The sequence below is a fragment of the Plectropomus leopardus genome, chromosome 15 (genome assembly GCF_026936395.1).
Source record: "Plectropomus leopardus strain MGB_pleo_1.0 chromosome 15, ASM2693639v1, whole genome shotgun sequence".
In the NCBI taxonomy this organism is placed as follows: Eukaryota; Metazoa; Chordata; class Actinopteri; order Perciformes; family Serranidae; genus Plectropomus; species Plectropomus leopardus.
The window spans coordinates 11,377,864-11,403,946 of record NC_142190.1 but is presented as its reverse complement, the minus strand read 5'-3'; the positions used below and the strand labels follow the sequence as shown (position 1 = coordinate 11,403,946).

General features: G+C 38.5%; 1 long non-coding RNA gene across 1 annotated transcript; it reads left to right on the top strand.

The window, feature by feature from the left end:
- The first annotated feature begins 17,199 nt into the window (after window positions 1-17,199).
- Window positions 17,200-23,943, top strand: LOC148187241 (uncharacterized). The gene is made up of 3 exons (XR_015778984.1): window positions 17,200-17,549; window positions 22,210-22,373; window positions 23,434-23,943. It is a non-coding gene; the product is annotated as an uncharacterized LOC148187241 (long non-coding RNA).
- Window positions 23,944-26,083: the final 2,140 nt, after the last annotated feature.

Genomic DNA, 26,083 nt, shown 5'->3' with positions numbered 1-26,083 from the left:
GTCTAACAAAAATTGAGCGTGAGCCCAAAATGCGCCCTGACAGTTTTTGTGCTTTTGGAAACTTTGCTCTCTACCTGCAATATGAAGTAAAACTATGCAAAATTTCCTGCAAAGCATGAGTTTGTAATGACAGAAAACACCATATCAAAGTTTGCACTATTTCCTGTCAATATTTCATGAGACTTTGGAACAGTTGTAGCTAAAAGCACGAGTCCAACAAACACCCTGTCTTTTGTAAACTTCAGGCTGTCTCTGCCTTTCCTCCTCCACCTCTCTCACTCTCTCTGTCCCTGTCCGTCCCTCTCTTGTCTCTCTCTCTTTCCTCACTTCATACACAGCTGACAGAGCGTGAAGCCTCGCAGGTGTACTCAGTCTCCAACAGCCTGGAACAGCACTTCCACCCTGGAAGCAAATCAGTGAACTGCGCTGTAAAACAAATAAAACACTTTAAGGGCCTGTCTGGTGATATTTAATATATAATTGATTCTACTAATAAGTCTTTTGTGGTCATTCCTCTGTTCCATTATCTTCAGTAAATACTCACAGTAACAGTAAGTTCATATAAATCCGCCACTGAAAGTAGTCCCAGAGTGCACCATACAAACTTCTGTTGAAGTCACCTGCATTTTTAGGAAATTATTGAGCCTTTAAAAAAATGAGCTTTTAAAAATGTACATCTTTAGTAGGGGCTAAGATGTCAACCAAGGTATAGTAGTTTATTGTCAAATGCACACAGTTACCAAAAATACCCATGCAAATATGAACAAAAAGAAAAAAAAACACAGCCATAAAAAATAAGAATGCAAGACATATGAAGTGTATAACTTAAATTATAGGGGTAAAATAGCATATAAAAATTTTAAAAATAAAATGATACATATTTTCCTGTTGACAGGTATACAGCAATTGGAAAGTGAAAAAAATATAATGTAAACAAGGATGTATTAAATATAAGCAGAGATGTAGACAGGTAGTAAGACAGTGAAGGTATAAAAAGGCAAAGTGACAATATAAAAGAAAGGTTGGTCTTTCGTGAAATTTTCTAATTCCTTTACAGATTTTATATTTTATTCTTTATATGCTTTTTGGCAGAGTAGAAAAATATAAATTATAAATAAAAAATATTCTCTTTTTTGTACATCATTTCACACTTGGTACGTCCCCACAGATATTTTCTCACTTATTTTAATGTGCTGACGAATCAAACCGCCTTACTTATGATGTTAGTGATGTATATTGTCTGTTTCAGATGCTCTTGGCCTCCTCTGGCTATCTCGTTATTTTAAGAGTGTATTTTTTGCCCGAGCAGCAGCAGGCTCTGCTATCAGCCCTGCCTGCGGTTAGCGATAGTCTGCAGCTTCTGGAACAAGATCCGCTTATCAAAAAAGGGGCATGTGTTCCTGTGATGTGGCCCTTCAGGCTGCTATCAGGGGAGCAGGACAGTCGACCCCCGGCCACCAGCCAAGACGTCCTTTTGGTGGGCGGCTTTATCAGGGAGTGTGGAGGCGTGGACGGAGAGGAGGGAGATGAGGGGGGGAAATCAGGTTTGATGTTGTCATGTAAGAGGCCTTTGTGCTCCTAATATTTGTTTCTTTGGCCGTCTTATTACAAAAGAAGTTTTGTATCATTTACTTGATGTACGTGTTTATCTGTTTTTGGTCATTTATTCAAAGTCAATATATCAATTGATTCCAATGTACATAATGTTTATGAGACTGCATAACTGAATGGATGAGCTATGTAAATCTAATTTCTGTTATGGCACTTTCAAGTGAATTGTCACCTCAAAACTAAATGAAAAAAGGAAAAAACAATCAAAAAATTGGTCTCAAAAATAAGTTTTGTCTCTTTCTTATATAACACAAGTTGCTAAAACTTTGAACGCAGATTTTACCTTTAAAGAGGGAAAACTTTTCATGAGAATCCAGCAATACAAGCACATTAATGCTAAATTAATTTCAGCATTTTACTATAAGGAGATGGGATAATTTGATTTTATGCTGAAACCAGAAAATGCACACTCACAGCTGTAAGTTATGACATGACAGCAAAATGGCAAACCCTGAACTGTTATGCTCTGAAACAGTAGTACAAAAAAAATGACTGGTGTAAAACGCTCATTCTCACTTAGCCTTCTCTGTGAATTATGAGGAAACAAACACTGATTAATTTATTTCAGCTTCCACACACACAAAACAGGTAACGGACTCAGTAAGAGAAGATTTGTTCCCCAGAAAACACCTGAGTCATGAAGAGGTGCTGCAGAGTGCAGCTGAACAATAACTTAACTTTAAATATCAAGTCCACTGACTCAAAGTACATCGTAGCTCTAGTTCAATAAAAAGAACAATATTTTCCTGCACAAAATTGAAATACTCAAGTAAAGTACAAGTACATGCATGAGTACAGCATGTGAGTAAATGTACCAACAGTAGTTAGATTCCACCTCTGGTTGCACTGTTGTTTCCTATTGTTAAATCTCTGCAGGCTGTGTGAGAGATAAACCAGGAGGAGGTCTGTTAGTCACACAGATAAACTGTGGTATGTCCAACACACACACACAAACACACACACACACACACACACACACACACACACACACACACACACACACACACACACAGCTTACGGCGCTGATAACACTTCGGTCTTTGATGTGACTCCTAGAGGGAAGAAAGAGTGATTGAGAAAGAAAAGAGAAAAAAGTGATTGAGAGGGAGGGAAATTGAAAGAGATTACAGGAAGAGCTTCAGGGATGTTGTTTTGTGTTTGTCACAGACCCTTCCGCCATGCGCATACATACACACACACACACACACACACACACACACACACACACACACACACACACACTTTTACAATTTAATTCTTATCAGTATACTTTTATCTTATTTCCTTTCAGGTGGAAATAGAGTCTGCACAAATAGCTGCTTCAAACAGATTTTGATATTAACGACGTTTTGTGGCCAAAGGCCAGAAAATAGTGCCGCGTCCGGCCCTGTGTAAGCAAGGCGATTTAAGATTGAAAATGATGTAATGTCCATTCACATAGATGAGACAGATCATAAATTATTTTTATACTTATTTCATAGTTGTTATTCCACTAATCTGGTATTGTTTGTGTTATGTTTTTGTACAGCATTTTTTAATCCTTTTTCATAATAATAATGATAATAATAATAGAGGAAAAAGAGGTTAAAAAAATAAACATAGTGCAACTCATCACCTCAGAAGCAAACCTGCCATCATGAAAAGCTTTCCTCAAATACGCCCTCATTTTTTACATATTTCTCAGGTCCATGCTGTGGTGTTATATCGTCTCCATAGTAACAGTGAGTTTGTACATGGATGCGAAGGTTCAGGGTCACTGGGTCAAATATCAATCAGCATCAGAGCCAAAAATCACAAGATAACTTCAAGTGCAGTTCATTTTCTTGGTTTCTATCGACATACAGGTGACCATGTAATGTAGGTTTTCAATAATCTACTATATAAAAACAATGATGAGCACTTCTCAGGGCATCAGTATAGTCCTGTCTGCAGGCTTGGGTTCAAGGTTGGTAAAATAGCAGCATTTGTTAAATCTCTTTATAAATCTGTTATTTCCCATTATTTTACAATAACTTCTTTTTTCTTTTGCAGTGTGCCACACAGCCATCATCTAAATAAAGTCAAAAAACTTAATCCATCAAAAACCTCTTTTGTCTTATGCTCGCTGTCAGTCACTTGTATCAAAACTGTGACTCAATTTTTAATAAACAAGGCAAGTTCAAGTGATCAGTGGTGTGCAGGGTTAATCTGGATAATTGAGACGTGGACTGAATGTTTAGCAGAGAGAAGTAAAGAGAAATAGATAATACATATAGATAATAAACTGATATATGCAAGTTGTGGAGGCAAAGGCACCCTCCTTGTTGAATTGTATTGTTTAGGCTACATGTGTTTCCATCATGTGTTTCCACTAGTTTGCAATTAATAGTCATACCTTGTTGGCTAAGGTCCCCACACACACACACACACACACACACACACACACACACACACACACACACACACACACACACACACACACACCCCTGTCCAAAAAGGATAATTTATGGGATTTTTTTTTTAGGAAGAAATGACCTTGCACATCATTGTTTGAGTAATATGTAAATTTTTAATTTCTTGAGGACATCATTCCTACGATTCTTTAAACTACTTTAAAACTGTGAGAAGCAGTTGAGCGGATAACTCTAACACACACACACATACAGATTCACACACACTTCTTCCTACAGGATGTTATGCTGTGAAATTTGAGTATGACATGAGAAAGAAGAGGAGGAAGAAAGGGGTAAAAGGTGTGTGAGTGTTTGTGTACATGTGTGTGCATGCGTCTGTGCATGCATGCCTGCATATGTGTGTGTGTGTGTGTGTGTGTGTGTGTGTGTGTGTTTGCTTCCTGTAGGATGTTGTTCTGTGACCTCTGAGGAGGATGAACTTAGGGTGAGAGTGGAGGCTTTCAGTGCATCCTGATACTAATAAGATGCCCCCGTTTTGGTTGTTATGTGTGTGTGTGTGTGTGTGTGTGTGTCCTAGTGCGTGTGTGTGTGTGTGTGTGTGTGTGTTTCTGACACACTGCATGCACTGCTGAAGTATCCTGATAAACAGATGTCCAGTTGAAGCTCTGGACAAGCAGCTCTTCGTGATCGAGTGGAAGGAAGTACTTCAGCAGACTGATAGCTTAAGTGTGTGTGTCTGTGTGTGTGTCTGTGTGTGTGTGTGTGTGTGTGTGTGTGTGTGTGTGTGTGTGTGTGTGTGTGCGTGTGTTACACTATGCTGGTTTGAAAGGAACCAAAAATCCATGATACACTGATTATTGCAACCACAGCAGGAAGCAAACACCAGCACTTCAGCGAGAAGAGTGTTGGAGGTATTACTCTTCTCCATGTAATCCTGATGGGAAAACAACTTATTTGCATTTTCAGGTTAAAACATAATGATCAGAAATTGGCGATAAATTAACAATTTCAAACACATACTTTCTCAAGGCAAGGCAGCTTTTCTTGTTTAGCATATTTAATACAACAGAGCAATTCAAAGTGCTTTATAGAGCAATAAAATAAAAACATAATAAGAGATAAGAAAAGAGAGATAAGATATTCAAGGAAAGGTAAAATTAATTACTAAATGATTTAAATATTTTTAAAATAATAATCACCATTAAAAATAGCAGAAGTGCAGAAAAGTTTGCCTGGTGCTCCTTTCTCTTCTTCCTCCTCCCCTTCATTCATCTCTCCATCTTTCTCTCTCCATTCTGTCAGCGTCTCCCCTGGCAGGAAAAATAAACTTGACCCCTGCATCCTGGCGAGAGGTGACCTCCCACCCTCAGCAACCCTTAAACACACACACACACACACACATACAAAAACACACACAATCACTATTCATTCCTTCGACCCACTTTTCTCCTTCCCTTGAATTTCGTGACTGCTTCAGGATGAATTTTTAATTTTTAATGACTTTGGTGATCGCTGACATTTTCTTATGTGCCACCAGCAGGTCACATTTTCACTTATCCTGATAACTATCTCAGCATCTAGTGAATGGAGAGGGAAAGAAACGTTGCTGGAAACATTCATGTTCCCCTCAGGATGAACTCTAATCACTTTGGTGATTCCTTTACTTTCAACATCGTCACTTCTTAAAATGGCAATCTCGAAGATTTTAGTCCTGCTTAATTTGGCGACACTTGTAGTTAAAATGTGGTTTAATGCTAAAGTTTCAGGGAGCAGCAAATAACAATAAAGAAGTCTGACAATAATTGGCATTTTTCCACCATTCTGTGAACAACCGTGATCTGATTTTACACTGCACAGGGCCCCCCAAAAATTAATGCATATATGTATAAGTGAGACACACACACACACACACACACACACGCGCACACACACAAACACATGCACACGCACGTAGTAAGACATACATCTCTACAGTGGATGCAATATGCCTTTCTGTTATTTTCTGGTGTGTCACATTTAATGCCACAAACACGCAGGAAAGTCAGATGTTTGTGGGACACATCCACCAGTCCTCTATGCACATTGGCACTCCTCATTTTGTATCGTCACTGGCAGCACGACTACCTGATGCCCTCCTTCCACGTTTCATGCACATGCAACCGGTTCCATCCAGCCGAGTTTTCGAGTGACACTGCCCGTGCACATAACATGTGGACGCACCTGGTGCCGTCGGACCAGCATATAAAAACAACACCATCAGATCTGTCTGACTGCGTTCTCTGCTGACGCCTTACAGCTGCGATCCAGGCTGACGCAGAAAGTGGCCATGGGCATCATGAAAGCACTTATGGAGCGGATGAATTTGAATTTGGTGTGTGGAGGAGCTGAAAATATGCAGGAATTCAACTTTGAGTGTTCTGGTCTCATTCTTTAAACAGCTACACCTCACAACACTAAAAATGACTTTGGGGAGAGATTGTCTGATTGTTTGTGTGATGCATTGTGTCAAGATCACAAAGGCAAACATATCAGAATGGATATAAACGTGTTTGACATGGTGAGACAGCGCTCCATATCCACCCAAGAGTCCCGAAGCCTTGAAGAGTCATGGAGGAAACTGAAGAGAAGCAGGAGCAGTGCTAACTGTATGTGCCATAGGGAGAGGAAGAGGAGGAGAAAGGAGGAGGAGGAAGGCTGCTTTTAGCCAATGGAAGGGGATGGAGGAGGAGGAGAGGGAGTGCAGCAGCAACAACACATGGTCCCAATTTCACGGTTGTGGACGGAGGAGTGCCGGCGGATGCGGGGGCAGGAACAGGCCTGCAATCTGGAGACATTAATACCTCAGTAATAGTCACATTCACTTCCACAACCAGGAAACTACTGCTACGGACTTACTACGTGCGTGTGCATGTGTTTGTGTGTGCGTGTGTGTGTGTGTGTGTGTGTGTGTGTGTGTGTGTGTCTCACTTTGACGTTTTCTGTACTCACATACCCTGACACTAAGACTCTAAGTTCTTCTGGAGCTCATTCTCTCTCTCTCTCTCTCTCTCTCTCTCTCTCTTTCTGTCTCACACACACACACACACACACACACACACACACACGCTCACGCTGAGACAGAGCAGACCATAACAGAGTAGTAAAAGGCATGCAGCAGGGCAGAGCAGGACACAGAGAGCCCAACTTCCTGAGCTCTTAATGAGACCTGTTACAGTAAACTACCGCCTCCTCTTTCAGTCCATCTCTCCTTCAACCATCCAACCCTCCTCCTCTTTTTCTCTTTCTTTTCTTCCCCCCTCCCTCCTTTACTCTCCTACTCTTCTACAACTTTTTGCAAAACGACCAAATCTTTGGAATCACCTGCTATATTGATGTTTGTCCTCGCAGTTTTCTTCCTTGCTGCTTTTGCATGTGCAATGCAGTTTTTCATGGCTTGTTTGCGCCACCTTTTGATAAGCAGAAATGTCACCCACATCTACAAAACATAGCTTTTTAGTCCTACAATTGGTCAAAAACCTCAACAGGGTATTTTTAGATCTGATATCGGGTCCACTTGCAGCCAGCACAACTTGCTTGGGGAAAAAAAACAACTTTTGGGCCTCAGTGATATCAAACAGCTACAGGACTGACTCTTTCATGAATACCAAGATGAAGCCTATAAAAGTAAAGAAAGGCAAATGTTTTCCTTGGTTTTGCCGTTTGACCAAAGAGGACAGTGAAAACACGACTTCAGAGCTCCTCTTCCACCACCAGCCTCTTCTCAGTGCTCGGAGGCTATTTTGATCATTAAAGGCATGGGCTCAGAGCGCTGTGGGTGTGTGTTGGTCGTCCGATTAAAGGGCAGCCATTGAAGAGTGTGTGTTTGTGGTTTAAACCAACGGTATGCAGGACGCCATTCGGGCCTGGGCTGACGCAGCAGCACCACACTGAGATCTGAGCGTGTGCGGTCGAGGGGTGGGGGAGAGGTTGTGGGATTGGACAAGGGTTGGGTGGGGGGCATTAAAGCATCAGGTTTTAAAACATAAACTAACCCCAATTTTAATGCTTAACCAGACTGTCAGCTTTAAGAAGCAAGGCCGTGCTAAAACAACTTCACATTACAATGAATGTCACTATATTAAAGGTCTACAATTGAAAAAACAGACACAAGCACAAGGCAAAGAAAGTTTATATATATTGCACATTTCAGCAAAAAGTCAACTCAAAATGCTCTCCATAAAACATCACAAAGATCAAGACAAAGTGCAAAAGACACATTATAAAAGGAATAAAAGAGCTACAGAATGGAAAATAAAAGTGAGCCAAAAAATCACGACTAGACAGGTATAAAAATACAAGAATAAAAGTTACAGCACAATGCAAGAAATGAATAAATTTTTGATTATTAAAAGATAGTGGCAAACAGAAAATATGTCAGCCTGATTTTAAAGGATCGAGAGTGGCTGCAGACCAGCAATTTTACCAGAGTTTATCCCAGATATGTGGTGCATAAAAACTAAACACTACTTTCCCATGTTTTCAAAACCTTCTTATTTTCCTTCTGTCTAAAAAACAGGAAACACAACTGAGGGTGCATGCGCGACCTGTTAAGTATAATTTAAACAAACCCTTTGTTTGTGTGTTGCCCAGGTAGAGTTGTCTCTTTGGGTTGGTTCAAAAGCAGTTAATTAAACCGAAAAGACCACTTACAATGAAGCGGCCTGGTCCGCTACATACTACGTGTCATTTTTTTTTTTTTTAAAAATTCATTTTTTAATTCAGCTATTGTTTGAGACAACCAGTTTTTAAATATATTGCATTTCTTTAAGAATTCCTGGTAAAACCAGTATACTGCCTTATGGTACACCAATACTGCATAAAGGGGGCTGATTGTTTAATCAATGTCAGTCATTTAAAAAATAGTTTAACAAGGAATTATGAAGAAAAAGAAAATGAAAAATCAGTTTGACCCAGAGAATGTGATGTTTACTACACTGTCAAAAGTGAATAGTAATAACAAAATATCCAAAAATATGTGACATTACGAGCAGTTTTTAATCAGAAATTGTTCCATGGTAATATCCACTTTGATATTCTTTTTTAACATCAGCAATACCAGTTAAAGGTTGCTGGACTGGTTTGAGATCTATACCTACCATACATAATGCACCAAAATTAATTCATGACCTTAAAAATCATGAGCAAGTAATCATTGTAACCTACATACCTGGGAAGGCTGCTATCACATGACCAATGCACTAACAAGAGTAAAGAAGGAAGTAGTCCACATAAGGAGGAAGGTTGGTGACTAGCCCACAGGAAAACAGCGACGGGACAGCATGAAACTAAGTGAACTTTGAGTCATTTTAAGGTACGCATGATTTTATGTTAACCAGAAACAAGCTACCTGCTGCTATCCTGCCAGAGAAAACCATCTGACCCTGATTAATCTAATGTGAGTGATAATGATGGCTTATTTAAGTACTGTAATTTTTTTAACAAGATATTTCACATTTAAAATATGTTTTGAACAAACATATCAGAGTGGACATTTATGTCAAAGGGTTTCTGTTGTTGGTCAATGCTTCAGCCTGAGACAAGTTACCAGTGACTCACTGACTTCTCTCTTTCTGTTTAGATCCCTCCATCTCTCCTGCTTTCCCTCCCAGTAAGCGGCCCATTGACTTACCAAGGACCTCTTTCAGCATGTCTTCAGGTCTGTGGCTCTTTTAAAGCAGCCCGAGTGTGGCCCGACAGAAGACGTTTTCAAACTGGCCCTGACATTGATGAAACACCTCCGGTAGTGTCCAGAGGCTGCAGTTAAACACACAGTGGTGAGAGTGTTGACTGTGGCCACAGAGTCTGTGTGTGTGTGTGTGTGTGTGTGTGTGTGTGTGTGTGTGTGTGTTTAGGAGTTCTCTAAAAGTTAAACAATACATAGAGGCCTATTTGATGTCTGACACTCTGAGGATCCATAAGCGTTTGGAGAAAACTTGTTACACTAGTGGCTGCCCAGTAAGGTTTGATTTTCTGTATGCGATATACATCAGGGTTCAGAGTTTGAAATCAGCTGTTGTGCTTTTAAGTTGTAGACAGCCCTCTTTGCAAATAGATGTTATTTTGTCTGAAGGGTTTGTTCTGTGCATGGAGAACAAAATGTTGTACAGTGGTTTTTGACAGTTTTTTAAATTCAACAAATTGCTTCAGTTGTCAAAACTGGCTTTTCAGTTAAGGCTCTTAACCAAAGTTAAGTCCTAATCTCCCCAAATTGCTGTTATTTGAGTCTTTAAGTGATCTGACGCCACCTAATCGATAATAATTAATGTATCTTTCTACTCCAGTTAGAGCACAACTGATCAGACTCAAAACCAGCAGCAACCAAACCCTTGTGGTAGCAGCCCAGACGCTCTGGGACAGCTTACCTGTACAAATAACAGCAGCTCAGATATTTAAAAACCGTAAAGTCATGACAGAGGACCCACCAGTTTTTGTTGGTGTATGACTGAGTCGAGCCTGACAAAGTCCAGCCTGTTAAAAAAAAAAAAAAAAGCCAACATGTTTCAACCACTGCCAGTCTTCCTCAGGGCTTTAAAGACAACATTTAAAAAAAAGAAAAACATGTTTTTTTATGTTTCTCACACTTTTGTAGTACCAGGATTTCCATTCTGTTTGTTTCCATGCTGTTCGTTCCTGTTTTCTTTGAGCACCCGATACAATTTTTTAACCTACATTTGATTGTAGTCTACAGAGCAACCAATCATCTCTCCTTTTTTCTGATTTAGTCTTTTGTTGTGCATCATCCTTCTTGTGCTGCTTGATTATGTTTCTTGCTATTTCTGTTTGCTTCTGTATTATCTGTTTTGTATTTAATGACTGTAAAGCACTTTGGTCAACTTTTTAAATGTGCTCTACAAATAAAGTTGGCTTGACTTGGATCAGCCAGACTGACGACTCAAAGGGCAAAAAGAGAACACGTATAACAATTTAAAAAAAAGAAATTATCAATCAGGTTCATGTGATATACATGTTTCTCAGACAGCGTAATTTCCCCTGGACCCCTGAGCTGAAGGAGGGTCTCTGTATTTACGGACGTGTCAGGGGTCATTAAGGACGGGCTGGAGTACAGTCGAATCTCTGTGGTGCTGACACTTCCACAAACATTAGAGGAAGATTTGTAGGTGAAACCTGAAAGCCTTCGCTGTCTGTGTGGCTTTCAGAGAGGGACGTTTTCAGCCTCTCGCAGTTGAATGAAAGACGTTACTGTGATAGTACACCACCTATCTATCTTTCTATCTTTCTATCTATCTATCTATCTATCTATCTATCTATCTACCTATCTATCTATCTTAATAAATGAATAAAAGCAGAGAGGGAGGGATAATGGGGGTGTAGAGGAGGGAGGGAAGACGTCTGGGTCTAATTTACGGCCCCAATAAATCCCCACTCTTTACCCTCTAACCCCTGAACCAGCCAGGCAGCTCCCTAAAATCTTAATCACTCCCCTGTCGGCCCACTCTGTATCCTCACGGAGGGAGAGAGAAAGGAAAGACAGCGAACAGTGGCCATATTATTCTGCTGTAAAACCAAATGGCGTCCTTATAATCACCTGACTGCCCCGTCAGCCAGACAGCCGCTGGAGCAGTCGGCCAATGAGACAGTTAGTTATTCAGCGGCTGGCAGCCTGGCTGGGTGACTTATGGAGGCCCCACTAGCTCCAGCACACTCAGATTTATCCCTCATCCATTCCTGCTAATTCTACTGTGATAAATCTGTCTTTTTTGTCTGTCTTGTGGCCTTATATTCTCAGTTTTTAACACCAAAAACTTATTTTTTTATTGTGGATACATTTAGAAAGTCATTTGTAAAGTGGACAGAAACAGAATTGAGTCACATTTGCTCTGAAATTCACAAAAAGGGTGGTTTTCTGTCCTGTTATGCTACTTTTTATTCTTTTTTTGGCAGTTTTACCCTCCTAAAACTTACAAAAGGCCCCTTGTCTTCTCTTTTCCTATCATTTCCATTGACAGCAAGATGATATAAAAACTTGTAAAAGTTTGCATCAATTACTTCATACAGGTAATGTAATGGCATCCAGAAGATTTTGCAAAGATCACTCTTCATTTCTGGATTTTTACTCGCCTCAAAGCCACTGCACACCAAGTCTGTATTTTTCGTAACGTGTTTAAAAATCAAAAACACCGATGTGTCCGTCACATTTAAACAGTGACAGATTTTAAAGAGTTGTCATGGTGCCAGATGTAAGACACACATATATACACACATATAAATAGCTTAAATATTCATATCCAGGGCTATTTATAAAATTTTCAGGCCTAGAGCCTCCGACGCCAAGGGCTAACACCAGTGAGACTCACTGTGCACTGTTCTCTGCTTAGTGGTTTTTATTGGATGAGGGAATAAAAAACACATATGAAAAATATGGACTATGTAAATAAGGCTTTAATTGTACTGATCAGACCAAATGCACATCTTAAAAATTCATATTCAGCCACAGACCATAACAGGAAGCCTCTGATATACTTCAAGGAAGGGGAAGGAAAGTTTCCAAGAAGACGTGGCCAGAAATGTGACAAAAGATGCAGGCCTCCTCATTCATTTCAATGATAGAGCTGTGTCTCAGTCATTAAGGACTGAAAAAAAAAGTTGTGCAGGACAAAAGGTTTTAATATGTACTTAAATACTTGAGTAAATGTACTTGTTTACATTTCACCACTGCCTGCAGTATTTGAGTATTCCTACATTAGCACAGGAACTTTTTTTGTGTTGTCTGCTCCACTGCCAGCCTGCCTGACTGGTTAACATCACACCCTCATAAACACGCTCGCTGGCTTCTTCTCTGACGGACTGCAGCACTAACTGAGTGGCCGGCGTCCTGAATCCTGCTCGTCTGGCTGCAGAGCCGGCCTGTCTCTGGTTTGCCGTCAGCTTTGGCCGCCTAACTGGACTCGCTGACTGACTGACTTGTTTCCTGGTTGGCAGAGTGGTGGTGTCAGAGCAGATTTATGTCGTCCAGCCCTGGTGATAACTCATTTCAGACACACTGAGCTCCCAGCGGGGGAGCCATAAAACCTCTCAGTGTGTTAACCTGTTTTCTCCTGAGTTCAGTGAAAACACTCAGACGACTGCAGAGGCTTTGTCGATGTTTACGTTTTCATCTTTAGGCCCCTTGACGATGCCTTTGTGCACACTAACTGAACACAACAAGCTTCAAATGCCTCATTATTGACATTGCAGCAGTCAGAATTAAACCAGTCACACAACAGATGACAATTTCCCATGTTGATGATGCTGTTTTGAAGATACAAATCAACCAAGAAGTCCCTCAAGTTAAACAACCTCTTTATGAACACATAGAAGTGTTTTCTGTCGTGGCGTCCTATCAACAAGGCGTCATTTCAGAGATCTCAATAGTCTTTCTTATTCTTGTTTATTATACCCAATTATGCTTCTCAGGAAATTTTAACATTATTTTTTCCTTTTTTATTTTCATATATAAAAAACAAGAATATACAATGCATAATAAGAATGTAAAGGAGTATTGCAAAAAAAAAACCTTCAAGGGCTTGAAAAGTGGCATTCTCCAGGCAGTGATACAAGAAAAAACATAAGAATCCATTAAATTTATAACATTTTAAGAGAAAAATAAACATTCCTTGACAATAATTCTTCCTATAAACATCCATTTGTTTCATAAGTAGAATAAATCAGTCAGGGTCACATTAACACACATTAATTAATTAGTATAAGAAGTGTACACAAACACTACTGTTCACAAGAACCGACTCTCATTTGATGTGACTCAATGATTACATAAGACAAGAAAGTTAAAAAAGAAAAACATGATTACACAAAAGGAAAATAAGCAATATTCCTAAAAAGTTGGAAAAGACAGACTGGGCCCAGTTTATACTGGCCCACTTTATGTAAGGTATTGACTGCACACAAGACGTGATTTTAGGGCTCTTTTGTCTGGAAGCTCCCATTATCATTCTGATATAGGGAAAAAACAGAGTTGTTTGTATTTCTGTAACCCAATTACAATCTTCATAGGCAGCAGTAAGCCAAGGATGCAGCAATGGTGCAATGGTGCCTTCATTTCTTCTTAAACATTTAAGAAAAATGATAATAAAGTTACCTTGTACCTTGCAAAACAGTAACATGCAGATAGCTTAAAAGGATGCTGGCTGAAATAGACGGTCAGTGGCAGGTTTATACCCACAGTCTACATCCTGTGAGTCATTCTACATGTATGGGAAGGTTTCAGCAGAAAAGCACTTTGGTTAAGGGTAGGAAATGATGGTGGTTTTTTGTTAAATGTTAATAAAATAAACACCTAGACTCATGTTAAACCAAGACCACAATCTCTGACTCTTAACTGTGAGTGGCCAAACAAAAACACCCAAATATTTATATATATTACAAATATAAACATGTTGATAATAAGATTTCGCTGATACATTTAACAGCAATATTTTTTTAAACTTTCTAGATATCTCAATCAGCAACATTTCCTCATTATGTAGATTTAAAAAATTGGAGTTGTGTTATTATAAGAGCAATAATAATAAAAGAGGCAATAAATAAATCTAATACATTGTAGAATCTGATTCTTTCTTTCACAAGAAATGATCAAATTTCTCCACCTTTGTACAGGGAATGACCCGATCTCCTGAACTTGACCATGGCATTAATGTCATCCTAAAAAGGCAGGTGATGTCTCTCAAAAGTAAAACTCTGGTTTTATTCCACTGTTGATGATTTGTTGACTGCTAAAAGTCCAAGAAAGAATTTGGAGTCTGTTGCACTAAATGAATATAAATGCTATTTCAGTATTATAAGTGAAGACGTGCAGCAGGTTGCAGGACGTGTTCATTGCATCTCTGAGCTTTGTCCTGGTTCAGCAGGTTCGAGTCCTCCACATTCAAGGACACCAACACAAAGGAAGCGGGCATTTAAGAGTGTGGTGTCTGAGAGACACTCAGTCGTGAGGAAACTGCAGCTGTAAAGACAAAAGAGGAACCCAGAGGTCTCATAAATCACTTTTTAAAAATGCACCACTCACACCCACTTTCAACAACAATGACAACCACTTCCTTCAAGGAAACCACATGCGCCAATAACAAGCTAAGAGGGGGATTCTTTAAAATAAAAAAAGGAGTCGGATGTTTGTCTCATCTGCCAGACCATCCACATGGGTGGAGCAAGGCACCAACACTGGCAGGGTTGGAGGTTTGATACCTCGAAGTGTCTTTGTGTGTTTTTCAGGAGGCATAAATTATTGCGGGTAAAAAAACTACGGATGTCGGTGTTTACAGGAAGTTTTGATTCTCTTCCTGTCGTCTTTAATTACTGAAATGTGCTAAAAGATCAAATCAGTGGTTTTGTTTTGTATGGTCTCCTCTATTATGTACAAACAAAATATTTCATATCACCGCATGTCATTTTCCAACAGTCTCACAGAAAGCAGTCCCTCCAGGATTTTGCGGTCTATTTTGAGATTGTTCAAGGCATCTTTTCTTTAAAAAAAAAAAAAAAAAATGCAATTCATGTTGCAATGTCTGTAGATGTTTTTTGCAACGAAACTGCGGTGGCAATTCAAAATTGCGTAAATAGTTGCAACGTTTTCTGGGATTTGGAGCTTATTGTGATATGCATTTAGTGTTTCCCACAGAATAAGAATGTATTTGTGATGGTAGGCGGTGAGAGCCACTGAAGCTTCAAAAGGCAGACAGCAAGGGCTACATATGTCATTAAAGGTGATGTTAGCTTCGGTGTGTCCATGAAGATTATAACAGTCCTAACCATCCTCAAAATTTGGCTTTCTTTTCAACTTTTTTAACCACCACATATCATATCTAACAGGAAAGGGGAAATTTGAGGTTCTATGTTCCAAACTAGTTACTGGAGCACAGAGCGAAAAGGGGCAGGACTTTGGAAGAGCTAATTGCTCAAGAAAAGACTAAAGAGTAAAGAGTATTTTCCTCCAAAGAGGCTGCAGGAAGCATGAGTTTGAACACCCAGTTTTAAAAACAGCCACTTCCTTCTATAATACACAAAAGTGTCATTTGACTCTGAGCTTTTAAAGAGTCATTACTCAGCTGATGTGAACGATTACCGTCCGCTGAAGCCAAGCAGGCCTGTAATCGTTTTTGCACGGAGCCCCGAGGATGTAACTGATTGGATGTTATTAAGTCGAATGTGCGTCAACGGACATGTAGCAAGTTTATTACAGTCAATCTCCCTCTTTCTCAACCCTGCATTTTCTCCTAAGAGGGCAGCTAATGAACCAGAGGGTCCAGGTGGCAATTTAGACCTCTCAAGTTGTAAATGCTTTAAGTGCACGCATATACGTAGTACTGAAGGAGAGGGTTTAATTCTCTCTACAGTAAACATAGTAATTTTTCATGTAAACGTAGGGAGGAAAATAAAACCTGAGGGCACGCATCTGAGGGTTAGGCTACTGGTATAAAATGTTTTGGGAATACTTCCTGATGGAGGTTTGTATTTTTATTATTTATTAATTTATTTATTCATTCATTTTAATAAAGCACTTTAACCTTTTCAAACCTGGATCAACATCAGTTGTCTTGTGCTGCATTCAGATGCCTTTCACAAGTATTTTAACCTAAAAGGCAATCAGCAACTTTAAAACATTAGTAAAAGGTGATGTGAAAATTAGCCAAAGGGAGAGAGAGAGAGAGAATCAAAATTAAGGAAAAACACGAAAAAGTATCAGGAAAACTATATTCATAATAGCTGTAATTATATATTCAAAATTAAGTTACAGAAAAAAATGTATTGTTTTTCTATATATTATTTTTAAAGATATCACGCCAATTTGCTCTGATTTCAAAGGTTTAATCCCAACTGGAGGAATAAACCTTCCATAAAATTAGAATAACTTTAAATATGCTTGATGTAGAGTAAAATAATGGTGAGATGTAACATCTGGGTGTGAATATAGATAGATAGATAGATAGATAGATAGATCGATAGATAGATAGATAGATAGATAGATAGATTTTTTTGTGTTACTTATTTTTACTTGTTGCTTTTTTCTCCAATGTTTATTAATGTTCAAAGTCAGATCCACCAGGCTTCTCTAATCTGCACAAGCCTGTCATCAATTACTCATTTCAGCCTGATTAATGCCACCTGTTCATGATGGGGAGTGTCTGTGAGAGGATACCTCTTCAGCTCTGTGTGGGCAGGTTGCACTTATGTCAATCTCAGTTAAAAAAAATGAGTAAAAAGAAGAATATCACTCCATCTTCTAGTCCTTCATCAGGAAATCAGCAAACAGGTTTAGCAGTATCAGTAGTGTTAGTGGACCTCTGTCAAACAAATAAACAAAGAGTGAGCACGGGAGACCAGAGAAGAAGCTGTTGCTGTCTGGGAGGAGATGTCAAGCATAAAATCTGGTTATGTAAAACCACAAACACTTTATCTACAAAACAGCATCCAAAAGAAAACACGCAACCCTGACTGAGGTGGCTGGGACCATGTCAAACTTTTTCATCACTTGGAAAGAAATCATGAAAAAAGGTAAGTGTAAATGGTGCTAGCAAAATTTACTAGCTGTTGTTATCAGTGTGCTTCTGTCTGTACCAAAACTCTCTACTCCAAACAGAAAGAAAATTAATATTAGCTGTACATACTGTATATATGGCTTTAAAAGAGGCACATGAAGAGAAATATTCATTTGTTTTTATTGTTTATATAAAATTTAAAGTGGGACTTATACTTATGCGCCACAGCTTGATGTGAGCAACCACAGAAATGTATCTTCACCTTATGGTGACACAGACTTCCCTGTTTATTTTTGTACGCTATATACATAAATTTTAAAGACAAATTTAAAGCCCCAAAGACAATTGTTTTATCTATGAATCATAATTTAGCTGAATTTTATGACATTACCTTTGTTAAGTGTTGCTGTTTATCCCAGCTTCATACTAGTAGAGGAAAACTCCATTAGCCACTAGGCTAATTTATGCAATGTAAAATGTCACAGGCTTATGCTAAGAATGCTAGCATTTTGTATTTGCGGTAATGTTTCTGGCAAAACACAATTGTTTTGTTTGTGAACATTGTGAGTTATAATAAACAGTGTACAGCAGCAGGAACAGAAGTCTTTGAAAACTTCTCAGTGGTTTTATCTCTTTATCGCTCACTTATTCAGTCTCTTCAAAGTCGGTGCAGATATATTTGGAATCAGTGTTTTAGCGCCGCTCAAGAGGAGACGGAGGGTTATTAGTGACGTTGCATCATTGCATCTTACCAGTTAAAGAGCTGAGATTACCGTGTTCACTTAGGTGTTCAGTTCTCAAAAATGACAGTCGGAGCTGGATTAATACCGATGTCTACTGCAGAGTCATTTGATCCAGGTATGAATGCCGATCATTCTCATTGCATTAAAAAGCCAGATGTTGGTGGGTGTTAGCAGGTTTTTTCATGAGGTGGGAATGAGACTTAAGTCTCTATACACGCCTGTTATGACTTTGTCTCGATTTAGATGGCATTGACTAAAACACTTCTTTAAGTATATTTTGATACTAATACTTGTGTACTTTTACTTAAGTAAGAGTTTGAATGCCATACTAACTTGTAACAGAGTATTTGTCACACTGTAGTATTGCTATTTTTTCTGTGTGTTCAAGGACATTCATCTCCTCAATTATGGAGTTTATTGATATTGAGACAGACTCAAATCAGGAGGTGTTAAAGCTGTGTGTCGAAGCTTTGTGATTTTCGGGTGTGGTCGTCTTTGTGGGTTTATCTCTTGTGCGTTTATTAAGAGGGAATTAAAAACATGTTCAAAGACAACTGACTTCTGCAGGATTTTTATAACACTCTTGATTTCATGAGACCGTTTTATGGGTGGACTTAACAGCATGAACAAAACACATCAAAGAGCTGAGAGAGCTGAGGGTGTTGCTGAAAATTAACCAACCAAATACAAGAAATGCTTTGTGTCTGTATGTTGTAGCGGTGTCTGCATGTTCCTTATGGACAACACGTTTCAGTTAATTTTGTAACAAGAGTCTGGAGCCACATGAGAAGCTCTATGAGGCTGTACTGAGACACATAGCTGCTTTGAACTAAATGTTAACAAGCTTACAGTGTCAATGCTAAAATGTTGTTGTTTAGAAGGGAAAATAGTTGTTGAAGTTCAAGTATGTCAGTTGAGTCACATCATGTTTACTTTGTAACGCACTAAAAGAAAAGATGTAGCTCTCACCTGAGTGAAAGTCCTGCATTTGTTTTACTTATCCACCTCCAAACGGGGGTGTTGTTTAGTTGGTGTGTGTGGTCTTTGAAAACCTTTCAGTGGTTTCTTCTCTTTATATACCTCTTACTTATTCAGTCTCTCTTTCCAAGTCTGTGCTTTAGCGCTGCTTAGGAGGAGATGGGCAGTAAGTAGTGACAGACATACATACAGTATCTACTTACAGTGACTGCAGCATTATTCTTTAGATTTATTCTAATTATCATTGGAAGACTTTCCCTAATCTTTACCAAAGTGCTTTTGGTGCCTAAACCTTAGACAGGAGTCTGGACATGAACCCAGGATTCTGGTGTCACAATTCTTCATATTGTATCTGCCCAGACCACCTCCCTGTGACTCCACAAAACATAAATGTAGTGTTTCATTATCTCATAAAAACGTTGTCCCTGAACATAATCCAGACAGCGATTACGTTATCACCACAACATAATTATGAATGCAATTTATTTTGTAATAATTTGTGGGAGACAGGGATGACCTCACTGTAGCTAACAAAAACAAACTGGGATTGTTAACAGCTGGAACCCACAAATATCTGTATATACAGGATGGTTTTGTCTACTGTTAATGACACTGAATATTCTCTTCATTCTGAATTTGAGTTAATGCCCTGTAAGTGATTCGTAACGGATTTTTAGTGCCATGTGCAATCAGTATAATTAACAACAAATACTAAAATATCCTATGATTTGATTATTTTATTGTGTAATGTTTACTGTTTTCACAGTATTTATTTATGACACCAAGACAAATTTCCTGCCCTGATGGGACAAAGTTTTTTTTACCCTAGTGTATTTATTCCAATACAATGGTTATGGCTTTTAACTTAAAAACCTCAAAGTCTTGAATGCATGGGCAATGAGTGAGTACTTTTTAAACACTTGCTTTAGAAACATCAACAATCCTCCTTGAAACATCACTACCTTGAAAGAGGTTTATATGATTTACAACTAAAAACTTAATGCAAAATGTGCCAGCACTTTTTTACTTTTCAAATGCTAAATATATAAATATAAAGTGACCATTTTCATCTGGATTCAATGCTGACAATTATCTTCAGAGACAAAATAGAGTATGTGATTTAAGTTTCAAGCATATAAACAGTGAGTGCTTACTGGAAGTTAAACCAAAGCATAACAATCAAGTGTCTAATAATTAAAAACGGCAAATGTTTTCTATTAGTTGCACTGAAAGCCGGAACACTTATTTAGAGTTACGAGTGAAAATGCCCCTTTAAGCCCCTGGGAGTCTGTGGGCATGTGAAGCACATGGAAAAAATAATAAAGAATGGACAGAAAAAACAAAGAAGAAGAATAAGACTGTCATCATCACTCGCTATTCATCCTTCATCAGTGAAATATGTAATTATCAGTCCGGAAGAGCAGCCCTCCTCCTCCTGTTTATATTTTCTCTCTTTCCTCTGTGAATGTGTGTGTGTTTGTTTTCTCAGCCTCCTTAAAATCTCTCACACACACATAGTTCATTAACACACACATCTGATCCTCTGCTGAGCTCCGCTGCATTGTCAAAGTGGCATTGACAAATCTCAATACCATGACTGTTTTATCCCGCCCCACAATCATTAAAATCCACTTTTTATTTTCACTCCCACATTTAACAACAAAGTGCTGAAATTGTGGAAACAGACGAGGAGAGATTTTAGGATCTGGAATTGTGGGAGAAATCTCGTAACTAATTTTATCCATGTTTTTATGGATTATCTGCACAGTTAATGTATTTTTAAGAGTAATAATTCCTTTAAGGGAAACTCCAGTATTTTTCAAACCTAACCCGTATTTTCCCACATTTTTCAGTCTATGTGACTAATGGAGACAACAGTATTTGAAATGCGTCCAGTGTTGAGAGAGGCAGCTGCAGCTGCAGTGGCGAAACAGGCTGAAAAGTAATCCCTACAGGCAACTGTGCACCATCAATTTATGTTATTATCAATTTATTTAATATTTTTGCCACTTACTGTGTTTGACAAATTCACGGTTTCACCCCAGAATTGTGTTTATGGACCAATAAATCATATTTTTCTACCTTTTGTCCAAAAAAATCATCAAGCAGCTGCTGAAAGGTTTTAACTTCTTTGCAGCTTTGATATATTTTAGCTGAGATATGAGTCACTTTACAAGTTGGAAAAATGTTTTAACCCTTGAAACCTGGATCGACGTCACTATTATTGTGCTGCATTCAGACACATGTCACAAGTATTTAAACCTTTGAGCAAATTGGTGCAATTTCTTTCAAAAACGGCAAAAAAAGGGCAATGAGTGACTTGGCAAGAAATATCACACAAATTGCAAGATATTAGTAGATTTAGAAGATTATTTTATATGAAAGCTTGGGGGAAATGTCCAGGGAATTATGCATTTGTAATTTTCATAATTAGAAGTTTTTTGGTTTTTTGGTTTTTTTTTCTTGCAGGGAATTTCCTTTCTTGTTTGATTGTTTTTATTTTCACAATTTTTTTTTAGTTTGCTTTGTTTTTGTTTCGTTTTTTATTTTTGGTATTTTTCAGGTAATTTTCTTGCACTTTTAACTAATTTCTTTCTAATGTCTGGGTCATTTTATCTTAAGTAACTAAATGCCTTCCTCCCATGTTTTTGAAAGACATTAACTCTTCCTCCTGAAATATTAAATTCTGGCTTATATGATTAAGACACCCGTTTATGAAACAGCCCTCTGAGGGTTGGCAGGAGGAAAAACACAAAAAAACATCCAGACTTTCAGGTATTTGAAGCCACATTGAAGCTTTTTCTCTAACAGCTATGCTACTATGACTGAGATAAACTGAGTTTCACACAGAGAAAATTTAGACTGGCAGGTCAGATATGTTTCAGTGTTAATAGGCTCCTGTGTGGACAGGTTTCAATATGAACATGTTTGTCTGTAAATTTGGTTTCTCTGCAGGTTGATGGAGGTGAAGTCTCTGCAGCTTCGGTCTGATCTTCTTTCTCTCTCTGGTCTTTGTGTTGATCGGCACCGGAAATGGTCCAGCAGTTCAGGACAGCAACCAGCAACGCAGGGACATGGGTGGACATCCCGACTGAGGCAACATGAGCTATGTCTCACAGGTATGTAATGAATGTGTATGTGGTTTCATCTGTCTGCTCCAAAAAACACATGCGAAATATTTCAAATGTTGCGTTCGAATTGTGATTCAATTTCCACTTGCGACTTTTGATTTCGTCTTGCAAATTTCAAAATTTCCATCGTCAACCATCAAGGACGAAACAATACGAAAGTCAAAGTCAGCCAAAGTGGTTGAGTAAGATAGTTTAGCAAGCCCGCTCACTTGACAGGCATTTTGGCTACTTTTTAATATCACATTACATTATCTGCAGTATTTTAGTCTGCAAGCTGCTCAACTGACTCTGCAGGTGACAGAGGAGCTGCATATCACGTACTATTCAATAAACCTGCCTTATTAGGGCTTTTTAATAGATCAAATGCAAGGTGACATAAACGCTGTTCTTACACTGCGATAGCTGTCAAAGGGTGGACAGGTTCTGCGTACTCGGTGCACTACAGCTGTGATGTAGTAATGGTGCAGACCCACAGTGCACTTAATACGATGTGAGATTCAGGTGGATATGTTGTTCTCTGATGGTTGGTTTGGGAAAATCGAATCCTTCTCCCCCCACAGAAATCAGTTGGAGCCGACGTAATGTCAGACTGAAGATAGAGAAAACAGAGTGTAACAAGCTGTCAGTTCTGTCTGATAAGCTCATTTCTGCATTTGGTTGTTTTCCACATTTGCAGCATGTTGAGCTCTCAGGGCAGCCGTAGAAAAGGTCTATTAGCCGATCTAAATCTACCAACCTCACGTGAAACTCTTCAGAAACATGTTTGTCAGCAAACAGTTACCATTGTTGGATGTGGAGACTTCAAATCAACACTTTGTTTACATGCCCTCGGTGAGTTAAACTTGTAGCCGAGACTCGTGTGTTCAAGAACCCAGGAGATAAGAATATCCCCGGGAGTCCCGTCTCCTGCTGAGAAGTAACGAAGAAGAACATTTGCCTTTTAGTTTGTTCTCCAATCAACTTTTACTGAGGAGCACCAACATAACAACTCATATTTGAATGCGTGATTCAGATGAAAAATAGCTTGTGCTTGTGTTTATTGTACAAGTACAGAGGAACGGGGGGGAGAGATCCAGACTGGGAGTGTCTCCTCCTCCTGAGGAAAAGTGGGCAGCAGCTCCTACACTGGAGACCAGGGAGGATCCCAGTAGGAGGCTAATTAAAACAAACTGGCAGCGCTGTCGAACACACAGATGTAGGTGAAGCAACTGGAGCCTCAAAGTCTCTCGAACAACAGCTGCCACTGAGAGGACCATTCCCAGACTAATGTGAATCCATTTTTTTGTGGTTCATATGTTTATTAAAAAAGTGGTTTCACTTTTTGGATAAATATGGTTCTTTCTTAAAGAAAATATGCCTGCCAACAAACTAAGTAAATAGTGTGGTTTGTTTAATCCAAACAAAAACTGATACATGAAAACATACTATGTGTGGGTTTTTATAATTCATATCATATCCTACGACTTATCGTACCGTGTATTTTTTCTTCCTTTTAAAACTATTTTCTCATGGTCAAATGGAAAGTGTTAATCTATCCGACATTTTGTAATTGCACCAATAAATGAAGCACATTTCAATAAAAACAATCTTTAAAAAACTTTAAACATGGCTTACCCGTATTCTCCAAAATGGCTTTCATTTTCTTAACACAGGCATTAATAGCTTGTTATTTTTTTATTTTTTTATTTATTTTTTGTCTGCTATGGGCAGCAGAAACAAGTTGTGAATACAACGCTGACGTGTTATGACTTTAAGTTATTATGACAACCTTTTAAGCAAACAGTTGCTCATTTCCTCAAAGCAGCATTAATCTTTACGTTTGTGTCCACCTGATGAATGTAAGTCCAATATTCACTCTCTTTTAGCTCTGTTTTTAGTCTCTACCGGCTCCTGAGGGAAATATCCGTCTCTTTGGCTGCTAAACGCTCCACTTTGTTCAGTAGTCTAGTGTCTTGTGTCTGTCTGCTGTTATACTGAGCACTCTGTGTACAGTGTGGTTTTTTCTCTGGAAACAGTTGCCTGTTTCAGCCAAAAACAGTCTCAGTGAGAGGTGTCACACTTAATCAAACCAGTTAAAAAACAAAATAAAGAGCTGTGAGCCAAATTAGTCTGAGAGAAACTGTAGATTTTGGTGATAATTCTCCATGGGTTCATCATTTTAAGTGCTTCTTTGACATTACACGCAATAATTTGATCCATTGCTCACTTAAAATATTGCTTATAGCAGCTTGAACATTTCATCCACACTATGACATTTTGAGATTTTTCTAAAAGTTTGCAGTCAACATGGAAATGACAAAAACATAAATAAAAATAAAACTGTTATCCAGGGCAGCCTAATACGCCACCAACATTTTCGAACTTTTCTAAACAAAGTTTCAGTATTTTGCTGAAAATCTTCAGCTAAGTGTGAAAAGTCGGACAAAACAAAAAGAATGCAGTTTCAAATTGATCGATGTGAGTGTAGACTCGGACAGATTGTTGATAAAATCCGGCAGATGTTTGTGACTCTGATCTCTCTGGTATGTCCGTGATTGTTGTGTTTGCACCAGAGATGACAAATCAGCACTCCTCCCTCTGTTTGTTTGGCTTTGTCTCACTTTTAACAACAAACCTCACAAGGAAAAGACAAGGAGCAGCTGTTCTGATCAGAGGAGGAGGAGGAGGAGGAGGAGGAGGAGTGCAGTGAAAGTGGCCCTCTGCTGTCACACAAAGGTCAGCCATGAGGTTGGGTTTGTTCCAACATAATCACAAGTTTAAGATATGAAAATAAGTTGCGCAACTTCAAATTCAGAAATGAAATCAAATGATTTTTAAATATTTTATCTTATTTGCATTAATTTTAGGCTTAAACGTTCATATATTTCTATTTGGAAATGTAATGCCAATGCAATTAGACTTTTATTATAATGACAAAATATTTTGACTGAAAGTAAAAGCAAAATCAAGAAGCGCTCATACTGATGAATCAATAACTTGGTTGTTCATGATTTGTTTCGTCTACTCCATAATTTCCATACCTTATTATAAAGTGAATCTTTCCCTGACCAATGTGTTTAACCCTTTGAAACCTGGATCAGCATCAATTTTGTTTTGCTGCATTCAGATACCTTTCACGGGCTACTTGACTCTTTGAAACACGAGCAAATTGGTTTGATTTATTAAAAAAAAAAAAGAAGGAAAAAGGCAATGATCAACATGGCAAGATATGTCCCACAGATTGAAAGAAATTCGTCCCAGAGATAGAAAGAAACAGGTGACATAAGAAATTACCAAAAGATTTTTAATTATTTTTTTTTAAAGAAAAAAAATTTCATGGTGTCAGAAAAAACGGCCATTTTCAGCTTTTTGATAATGCGTTTTGCAGCTGATCCAGATTCCAGTGTTTTTAAAGAGTTTATTTAGCTGGAGAAGTAGAAGTATTTTATCAACACAAACATTTCATCCATCAGTTTATCATTATCAGTTTAACATTCATTATAAACAAATCTGGAGATACATGGTTTCACTTGACAGAAAAGGTGTGAAAAGCTGTGATCTGAGAAGTTAAGAGTAAAAAGTACAATATTAGATGATTTAAATTAGGAGTTCAAAGTTGTACAAATTGGAAATACTTCCATTAAGCACTTGAGTTAATGTACTTCTTTACTGGTCTGTTGTCAGTCAGTCACTGTTGAAATTGTTGTCATCCGGCGATC